This window comes from Bison bison, unplaced genomic scaffold (assembly GCF_000754665.1).
Source record: "Bison bison bison isolate TAMUID 2011002044 unplaced genomic scaffold, Bison_UMD1.0 scf7180017864063, whole genome shotgun sequence".
NCBI classification, from domain to species: Eukaryota; Metazoa; Chordata; class Mammalia; order Artiodactyla; family Bovidae; genus Bison; species Bison bison.
In genome coordinates, this window is record NW_011494635.1 from 13,570,742 (window position 1) to 13,578,916 (window position 8,175).

At 53.5% G+C, this 8,175-nt stretch overlaps 1 protein-coding gene across 2 annotated transcripts in view; it reads left to right on the forward strand.

Moving 5' to 3' along the window:
• The first annotated feature begins 7,262 nt into the window (after positions 1 to 7,262).
• Positions 7,263 to 8,175, forward strand: part of SLC4A11 (solute carrier family 4, sodium borate transporter, member 11) — an 11,362-nt gene continuing 10,449 nt past the window's right edge. For both annotated transcript variants that reach the window (XM_010836493.1, XM_010836492.1), the window contains exon 1: positions 7,263 to 7,462. The gene's annotated coding sequence lies outside the window, so the exon portion shown is untranslated. The remainder of the gene's footprint in view (positions 7,463 to 8,175) is intronic.

Consider the following 8,175-nt stretch of genomic DNA (forward strand, 5'->3'; position numbering starts at 1 on the left):
CACCCTCGGTCAGGCGGGCCTTGGAACCACATGGTCCAAGCGAGAGGTTGGCAGAGCCCCTGGAGCTCTTAGGGAAAGGCAAGACGACAGCATGCTTCCCGCCGCAGGTGGTGCACTGCGGCCTGGGGGCTCGCTCACATTCTGTATCTATCTACCCAGGCTGGGATAAGGGGCTTCCATCATTTCGGGGGGAAAAAGGCTAACTGGAGAGGTCACCACCAATATCCACAGAGACCCTGCTTCGTTCCTATACCACCTTCAACGCAGAGGCCTCTGGACAAAGAAGTGTCCCATTGGGAGGATCTGGGCACTCAAGGGGCGGAGTACCACAGCCTCCCTCAAATTAAGGTTGGGAAGGCGGTCTTGGGTTTGGAGGCTTGACATGATCAATCAGTCATGTACAAACCAAAGGCAAAACTGCCTGCAAGGGACGAAGAGAATTGGGGGAGGGGTCTTGGCCACAGTATGGTTATCACCCTCCTCACAACCTGCTTATCCAGAGCCTCTCAACACACCCACCTCTTTCCCCCTTGCCCCATCCTACAGGGCGTGAAACTTGATGGAGCTCCTGTGCTTGCACTTCCCGAAACGACCAGGGTGTGGGGATTACCCGCAGAGAACTGTCAGGGAGGAGAGGCAGACAGTAAATGGTGAACAGCTCCAGGGCTGGATGATCTTCTGAGAACCAGGAGGACTCAGATGTCCGAGGATGGGGAAAGGGGCCTTTCCCACCAGGGCTCCACAGCAGGGATGAAAGTGGCTACTGAACTGAACCCTAGGGGCATGCTTGACCAAGCCAGAGTCCCAGAATCAGGGCGTCATGGTGGGACAGACATGTGGAAAGTGGTTTGGAGCAGACGGTGGAACTGCTAAAAAATCACTGTGAGGAGCACAGAGGAATGCTGATGTGTTCATTTCTATCATATAATCTAGGGAACAGCCCAAAGAAAATCTCACTATGACCCTACTGCCAGTTCATGATGGAATGGCTTGCTTGCTCTATAAGGAGTCCAGGGTAGTACCAGCTTCAAGTTCAGCTGGTCTCATGTCATCAGAGTCCTTTCCATCTTTAGTGATTTCTCTGCTGGCAGTAAGCTTCCTCTATGCCACTAACAAGCTCAATACCCTAAGGCAAGACCTAGCCTCCCTCTCCAGAGGCAACCCCAAAATCTGGGGTCATATTCTCATCCCTGAATCAGTCAGTGGTCAGGAGTCACTGATGGGCCTGGCCAAGGGTCACTGCACATGTATGAGGGCCCCCAACATCATTTGGGAGCTGGATTCCCCAAAGAAGGGTTTGCTCCCCTTCTTTGGATGTGCAGTGTAGGATCAGCACTGCACATCCAGCTGGAGGCTATTTCTGAGCTTTTCTGTTAAAACCAGATATCTATTGGATTTAAAATGTTTTGCTTTCTGCTAGTCTTTTCCAGTACAAGTGATAGCAAACAGTTGTTTGTTGCTGTGGTGATGATTGGTAGTAGTGACTTATAATCTTGATTAAGAGTAGTGACGTTTACAACGTTTTTTAAAACTAAAAGACATTTGAAAACATCTATTCACTAAGATATTTGCGTGCCCGCCCCCCACCCCCGCCGACCCCGAAGATGGAGAAAAGCTCTCTACTGCCTCTGGATACCCAGGGACATCAGTATTCCATGGGAACCTGTTTGATAACATTTTTTTTTCTCCCCTTAATTAAAAGACAGGATTCTGCACTTCCACCGCCATGGCCCAGGCTCAATTCCTGGCCAGGGAACTGATTCGACCAAAAAAAGAAAGATCATTTAGACTATAATGCGACTCATTGGTGGGGTAAGAAGTAGACCAATTAGAGAGTGATTCTGAAGGAACGGTTGACAGATGAGATGACTAATGAGACAAGAGCCAAGGGGATGATCCTAAGGTAGAAGTGGAAAAAGCCAAAGTGGAAAAAACCCCAACTTTCTGAAACAACTCCAAAACTTTTTTGTTTCATTCTCCAAAAATCTGAAGAAAAAATAAATTTGTTTATCCACAAATTATTCCTGTTTTGCCCAGGACTTTACATGGCTAAACTAATGAGCCAAAATGACTAGGTTAAAAAATTGTATCAAGGTCAACAAATTTTACATCAAACTGATAAATAATAATAAATCTGAAAAAAAAAGCTAACCAAATAAAGTTAACTGTATTTACATCCTACCATTACTACTGTTTTTCCCATACCAGTAAAGAAGTTTAACTTTTTTCCTTCATAGCTTCAAATTTTTAAGACCTTTACATCTTTACTCTGAAATTTCATGCCTGGGTGAATGTACAAATAATAGCAAAATAAAGACAACAGGAAGAGAAAAGATGGTTTGATAACCAGAAATTCATGGAATTTTCTACTAAAAACATGCAGTTTCTAGATAACTAATAAAAATCTGGGTTTCCAAGGTGGCTCAGTAGTAAAGTATCTGCCTGCCAATTCAGGAGACATGGATTTGCTCCCTGGGTAGGGAAGATTCCCCTAGAGAAGGAAATGCACGCCAGTATTCTTGCCTGGGAAACGTCATGGACAGGGGAGCCCATCAGGCTTCAGTCATGCGGTTGCAGAGAGTTGGACATGACTAAGCACGAATACTCTGTAATGACCTATAATAGGAAGAGAATCTGAAACACAGTGGGTCTATATATACATAAACTGATTCACTTTGCTGTACAGCAGAAACTAACACAACATTGTAAGTCAACCATACTCCAATAAAAATTAATTTTAAAAAGATTCAATTTCAACCTCTTTTATAGGTAAAAAGGGTCAGAGACACAAAGAGGCTGGACATCTTGCCCAAGGGTTCTGTCCTGTGCCTTCCCCACTCACTTTTCTACGCATCCAGCTTCCTTAGGGGCGCTTCCTACCAGGAGCTGTAGGTCACTTGAAAGGCAGCCGAAGTGGCGCCACAGGCAGTGTCAGCCCTGAATGATGAGCTTGAAGCAGAACATTGGGCAGCTCCTTGACACAGGGGGTCAATGAGAATGAGAACCATGGATAAGGAGGACGTGGGGCACACATAAAGGCTAAGGAGGGCAGTGATGGCCAGAAGGGTGACAGGCCACCTGGAAGGACTTAGGTGCCTGGTGATAGGGTCCAAATGAAGTGGGGCCTGAGGGTAGATGAGAGTGGGGAATTTTGGGGCCCAGCTCTGCTGGGAATACAGATTCCTGGACCTCTGTAGGGATACCCTGGAGAAGGAGGAGGAGAAGTGGTATCTGTCTGCTAGGAGTTTTTTGGCTGAGAAGCTGGGCTGCAGAACTGGAACCAAGGTCAGAAGGCATGAAGGCAATGGGGCAGCTCTGGAACCTTCCTGCTCAACAGCCTGCTGAATGGCACTAGATTCTGACTCTCGAGTATGGGGGAGCGGGATGGCAAGGGCACAGAGGAATGTTGTCCTAAGGGGAACAGGTTCTTCTGGCCCTCCACAGAGCTCCTTGCCTTCCTGGCTGCCCTTATAGGAACTTGGATCTTCCTGAGGTAGATGGCAACTCCCTCAGTAGAGGAAAAAGGCATCAAGCTATGTTATTTGAGCACCAAGGGTCTTCCTCTCACCTACCCAGGGGCGTGGAGAGGTCCCCCAGGAGAGCAGGGAGGCCCTAGTCTCTCCCTCAGCCCCTCCAGCACCACTGGAGGCTTAGTGTGGGAGCAGCGTCTCTCCTCCCAGGAACAGTGAGGAGGTGGTGCAGCCACAGCTGAGAGAAGGGCTGTGAGGGGCTGGGAATGCTGGTCAAGGCTGCCTGCCGTGGGCAGCAAGGAGCCCCAAGAGGCTTGTGACTCCAGGGAAAGCCTGAGGCTGTAGATGTGGGAAGCCATGCTTGCCAAGGGTTCAAGGAAGGTGAGGGCAGTGGGACAGGGCAGACTGGAAGTAGAAAAACAAGGACCTGGTGACATCTAAAGAGTCCAAGTTACAGGAAGGAGGCAGAGGGAGTCAGGAATATCTGGCTGGAAAATGTGAGTGGGAGTAGAGGATGAAGGCTAAAGAGGTCATCTGGGGGCTTCACGGCTTGAAAATTTCCAGGAACTGTGTATGGATCCAGGTGTTGGTCATGTGTTCAATATGTCATGTATTTATTGAGCATCTACTACACCAGTGTTTTGCTGATGAAAGATTACCATACAACTGCTCTCAAGGAGATCACAGTCTAACCTGGAAGATGGACCAGGCAGCAAAGTAAGAAGAATAAAGAAGCGTGTGCTACAGTTAGGGGTCATAAGGATCTGTGGTGGAAGGAAACAGGAATGAACTTTAGATGATGTGAGCTGAAGGAGGAACTGAACCATGATAAGAGCGGTGGACATGACACATCTTCCAGACACTCAGACTCTCCAGGCCTGGAGGCAGGTAGGAGCCAGTTGTGTTGGAAGAATTGTTGGCAGCCACGTGGCTGGAACAGTGCCCTCCTGAGAGGAGGAGAAGGGGACGACAGAGGATGAGATGGTTGGATGGCATCACTGACTCGACGGACATGAGTTTGAGCAAGCCCCGGGAGTTGGTCATGGACAGGGAAGCCTGGTGTGCTGCAGTCCATGGGGTCGTCAAACATGACCGAGCGACTGAACTGAACTGAACTGAGAGCAGAAGTCTGGGATGAGATAGGAAACAGGCAGGTGCCAGCTTGTACAGCACTCCCTAACCCACACCCCTGTTCCCCTGGGCCATAGCAGAGTGTTTGCTTTTATTTATTTCCTAAATGCCATGAGAAGCCATTGGAGGCAGAGAATGGATGGTGGGTGGGGGCAAGTCAGAGGGCCAGATGAAGGATGATGTGCAAACGCAGAACTGAGCTCTATTTTGAAGGTAAACCTAACAGAACTTACTCATGGATCTGTGGATGAGTTGGGTCCAGGGCAGCCAGATAGATGGTGGTGAATAGTGGACTCAGGAGCTCTATTTTCCCTGAATTTCATTTGAATTCCCAATTTGTCATCCAGGTTGGGGACAGAGGGTAAGTAGGCTATGTCATGTTCAAGCCAGGAGCTCGGTAACAGGCATCATGGATCCAGGGGAAGATCCAGAGCTGGCCAACACTCTTAGGTCTGAGGAGGTGAGGAGAGAAGGGATTACCTAGTTACTCAGTGGTAAAGAATCTGCCTGCCAATGCAGGAGACATGGGTTCAATCTCTGATCTGAGAAGATCCCACGTGCCATGGAGCAAGTAAGCCCAAGTGCCACAACTACTGAAGCCCACGTACCCTAGAGCCTATGCTTCGCAACGAGAAGTCACCACAATGGGAAGCCTGTGCACCACAGCTGGAGAGTAGCCCCCACTCTCTACAACTAGAGAAAAACCCACACAGCAAGGAAGACCCAGCGCAGCCAAAAATAAATTTAAAAAAATTATAGTGGCTAAAGGAGAAAACTCAGTTGAAATACTTCAGAAAGCCATTAAGCGCCTTGTAGAACTCAGAACTCAAGGTTGTGTCCACAGCCCAGTAAAGTCTGAGATCTTGAGGATGGGAATGAGAAGGAATGTGTGTGTTTATGTCTGAGTCCCTAAACTACCTGTGTAAGGACCCAGTGGGGCACAGAGGTGTGGAGGTGAGGGGAGAGGAGACGGGGGAGACCTGAGGCATCTCAGCCTCTGATCCACAGTGGACAGGAGGCAGCTGGGAAGACTAAAGGAAACAGCTTCTTGCTCTGCAGCAGGAGTGTAGGGGAGCCAGCGGCTCTCTCCAGGACAACGGGGGAATGGAAACCACAAGGGCAGAGCACAGGAGGCTGCGGTAGAGAAGGGGTCAGAAGGGGTCTGTGTCAGTTTCTGTGAGTCTGGTCCATAGGCCCCTGGGGGAGATATTGACCGGGGGCTCCTGTTTCCTCAGTGATCTCAGTGGTGAGGCCTCAGATGAGGGAGGAGGCTGCAGGAGGGGATGAGAGGTGGCCCCTACATTCTAGGTTTGCCTCCTGGAACAGCTGGGTTAGAAGGTCCAGGTGTTTGGGAGAGGCTGGTGACACGGAGAGGTAGATGTAGAAGCCCAGGCATTCTGAGGTGAGAGGGGTTGAGGGCATAACGAGTGGCTTTTCAGGGGTCCAGCCTCTGCACCTCCCACATGGAGCTCTCCTCCCTGACAGTCAGCCTGCCTGTCGTCAGCCCCCCTCAAATCTCCATCCCCTACTCCTGGGGCTGGGGGAGTCTGTGCCGCGGGCTGGCGTATAGCTAAAGGGCATCTAGAGAAAGTCCCATGGCTGTGTGGAGAAGGTACCCCAGAGCAGAGAGGATCTCGAGTCTCTGCCTAGTCTGCTCACCACAACCAGAGCAGCACGTGGCCAACCCCGAGCCAGGCACGGTCTGAGCATCTTCTTCAGTAGTGGACAGCAGGGTGCTCAGGGCCATCCTGACCCCCAGGCCTTCATCTGCCAAGGGGAGCAACCTCATAGCTTTGCTCCTAATGCTCTCTTACCTCCCTGGGAGGGGACACCAGGTCAGCCTCACCCAATCCATGCATGGCGCTTCTCCAACGCACCAGGAACCCATGGGGGCCACAGGGAAGCCCCCTGGTAGAGGTGGGATCACTTTCTGCTTGCTTCGCCAGCCCTCTTCCAACGTCTGGGGGACAGAGGCTGAACTCCGTGCCAGCAGGAGGTGAGAAGGGGAAATCGCGGCTCTTCCTCGGGCTGGTAGCCAGTGTGGAGGGGATGGGGGTTAGCACTTCGTTGTGGGGAGAGTTCCTGGGTCAATCCGGGGCCCGAGAGCTATAGAATCATTTGATGAGAAGCCGCGGAAGGTCAGACCTAGAGTTCATCGGAAGGGTTGGATTTGCCTGGCCGCGCGCACCACCGCCTCCCTGCACAAGCACGCGCGCGCATCCTACCTCCCCCACCTACTCAAGGAGGACCAGGCGCCGGAGAAGGCGCGTCCCAGGGCTGAGCTCCCTCGTGTCTGGGAAAGAAAACCCGGCGGCGGGGCCATCTTGGGAAGGAAAAAAGCTGCAAGTCAAGACCTTGACCAAAGAGAGAGCCGAGGACTCAACGAGACCAGGAGCGAAACCGTGAAGGGCTTTGCCAGCAAACCCGACGCCGCCGAGTCGGGAGGGCGGCGGGCTCCGCCGGCCAGGGCGGAGCCCAGAGAACGCGCACCGGCCGGTGTAGAAAGTCGAGGTGCGCTTCCTGGAGGAGGAGTAAGAGGATTTGCTGCCTGAGAAGCCAGGGTGAATGGAGGGGGCGGGGCCCGGGTGGGCTGGGCCCAGCGGAGGCCCCCTGCCGAGAGGAGGGGACTGGCCTAGTACTTAATGTCAAGACGAGGGAGGCCCCACCGGGACCCGCCGCACCATCTCAACTCCGAGGGGCTCTCAGCTCACCGTGCTTCTTCGCGGAAACTTCGCAGCCCTGCTCAGCCCCTAACCGGGCGACACCTGGGCGGGCGCAAGGGCCCGAAGAAGCCCAGTCTACGCGTTCTAAGTGGCCGCGGGCTCCCGGGAGCAACCCGCCCGGGGTGAAAAGGAGTACGGGTGAGGGCGCGGGGCGGGCGGGCGGGACCCTGGTCCGCGCCGCAAGGCCTCCAGCTCCAGGGAGGACCGTCGGCGCGGCATTAGGACCCAGGCGGGGCCCAGGGGTGTGTCGTAGGCTCCCGCCGCCGACCTGTAGGAGACTGCGAGGTAGGGGTCCCGAAGCCCCGGGTGAGGACCCGGGGCGTGCGCGCGGGTGTGCAGCGGTTCTGCGTCTGACCGCTGGGCCGTGGCCGCGGGCACCAGGTGCGCGTTCCATCTCCAGCCATGAGGCCGGTGCCCGGGGCGGGAAGGCCGTCCAGTCTCCGTCGCAGAGCCGTGCTGGGCTGGGAAGCGGAGCCGTCGAGGCGCTGGGAGGAACGCGGACGCCGTCGGCCTTCCACGGCCCCCGGCGTAGTGGGCGAGAGGGTCTTGGGGGCTTTCCAGCCGGGGCGGTGGTGCCCGGGGTGAGTTCGGCCTCTAGGAAGTGGAAGTCCAGGTGGGTACACGGGTGGTTGGGGAAGCACAGGACGGCTTCGTGGGCACTGCGCGCTTGACTTAACGCCGTTTTAAAACAACAGTGTTTGAACCTACGAGATAGCTGGGGGAAGGGTGGAAGTGTTGCAGATAGCGGCGCGGAGTTGTGGGGTCCCCAGCACCTCGAGCTCCAGGGTCTTCGCAGGCGGGCGTCACCCCCTCGGAAAGCCTCATTTTACATTCTACCGGCGCCCTCGGCG